This window comes from Myotis davidii, unplaced genomic scaffold, assembly GCF_000327345.1.
Source record: "Myotis davidii unplaced genomic scaffold, ASM32734v1 scaffold1558, whole genome shotgun sequence".
Lineage (NCBI taxonomy): Eukaryota > Metazoa > Chordata > Mammalia > Chiroptera > Vespertilionidae > Myotis > Myotis davidii.
The window spans coordinates 196856-199074 of record NW_006288873.1 but is presented as its reverse complement, the minus strand read 5'-3'; positions in this window follow the sequence as shown (position 1 = coordinate 199074).

The window sequence follows — 2219 nt, the reverse complement described above, 5'->3', positions numbered from 1 at the left end:
CCCCCGCCCCCCCCCTCCCCGGGTTTGTCCTGCACCCCCGGATTTTCTAGGCCGGGGCCTGTGTCTCCCTTGATTGACGGTCTGTCTTTTTGTCTCCACTCTCTGTCTCTCCCAGTCTCTCTCTGTGTCTCTGTCTCCTCTCTCTCCATCTCTATGTCTCTCAGTCCCTCTTTCTCACCGACTGCCTCTGTCTCCCTCAGCGCTGCTCCCGGCCCAGCGTGGCCAGTGCTTTGGCCCAGGCCTCCTGCCACTGACCCAGGTTCTGATCTCCCCCAACCCCCCCAGTGGAGGCAGCCCGGGGTCCTCAAACCACGTGGGATTTCTTTCTAACCCTGGCAGCCCAGCAGCTCAACACCCAGTCCTCCCACTCGGGGAAGTCTTCCCCCTGCAGCTTGCATTTATTTATTTATTTTTAATCTTTCTTACTCAACCTTTATATATATTTCTGAGAGATGGGGAGAGGGAGAGAGAGATAGAAACATCAATGATGAGAGAATCATTGATTGGCTGCCTCCTGCACACCCCCTACAGGGGATCAAACCCACAACACAGGTATGTGCCCTTGACCAGAATCGAACCCGGGACCTTTCAGTGCACAGGCCGACGTTCTATCCACTGAGCCAAACCGGCTAGGGTTCCCTGCAGCTTTTGGATGGGACACTGAGGTTATCCACTGAGCCAAACCGGCTAGGGCTCCCTGCAGCTTTTGGATGGGACACTGAGGCCTCTGTCATGAAGACCATCACTGGCCCCCCTGGCTCAGTTCCAGCTCAGGTTCTCCGCTGCCTTGCAGCCTCCTGTCCTCTGGGCCTGCCCGTGAGCAGTCGGCACAGATGCGCCAGGGGACAGGCTGGGCGGTGACGCCCCGCCTCCTGGAGCTGGTTTCCCAGCTGCTAGTCTGGCAGGTGTCCCAGGCCGTGTCCCTGTGGCACTGATGGTTGTCTGGTGCCAGCCGGGAGTGGGGACCAGAGGTGGGGTTCGAGGCAGGGCCAAGGGTCAGGAAACCCCATAGTGTCCCCACCTTCCCTGGTTTTCATCATGGTGGGGGGCAGGGAGGGAACCTCAAGGCTTCTCAGGCTGAGGGTGTCTTCTTGAGAAAGCTCTCCAGGCTCCTGAGGGCTCCCCCCTCCCCCCCAGCTTTGGATACCTCCCTCTGGCCTGGCCTTAACTCTACAAAACTATGTCAGGCCCGGACCCTCCCAAGCTGGGGCATCAGCCCACACAAGCAGACCCCGAAAGTGACAGGGGAGGAATAAACAAATGAGCAAGCAAAGGTGTGACCTGCAGAAAGGTGAGGTCATAGAATAAAAAACCTGAGTTCCTAGCCCACTGGGGCTCCCACCCCAGCCCCCATCGGAAGCTGGGACTTGAGCAGTGCATTCCAGGGTGGGGTGCCGGATGACTGGAGTCCCCACGGGCACAGTGCGGTCAGGAACCTGCTTGGGAGCCTGAGATCCGGGGTTCCGACCCCCCACTGCCATCAGTCGACCTGGATGACTGCTTCACCTCCCTCAGCCTCAGTTTCCCCATCTGTAAAACAGACTTGGAGCAGTGTCTCTGCATTGCTGGGGAAGTGAAGGGATCTGTGTGAAGCCAGGTCAGGCCTCATGTCAACCGTGAGTGGTGAGCCTCCTCGCTCTGACAAGTATTTAAATTATATAAATAAAATCAAAGAGAGAGAGAGGATGGGGGGAGCATCAGGAGGGAGCTGACCGCCCTGCCTGGGCCTCCATCCCTTATTTTGGCCACCTGCCCCTTTTGGCCGCGCTGTTACCCCGATCCCGCTGCTACCAGAGCCTCAGGGTTCCTTCCATGAATTGGGACCAAACAGGTGTCCTTGACTCTCTTCTCCATCCCTGCCCATCCACCAGTGACATTTTCCCCCAATCCAACCCCTTCTCGTCACCTGATCCAGCCCCATCATCACCCCGGGGACCAGTGCAGGCCCGGCCTCCCTGGTCTCCTCGCTTCTGTTCTCACCCCCACAGACTCATCTCTCCATGGTCGCTGCAGTCAGACGCATTCTTCCCCTCCTCACAACCCCCCATGGCTCCCGCCTCCATCAGGGCAAAAGCCAAAGTCCTCCCCTTGACTACAAGGTCCTGCTGGTCTTGCTGCTCTTCCTTCCTTCCCCCTCCCACTGCTCCACTCAGGCCTCCTTGAAGCTCCTCTGAGACACGCACTCTCCTGCCTCAGGGCCTTTGCACAGGCTGTGACTC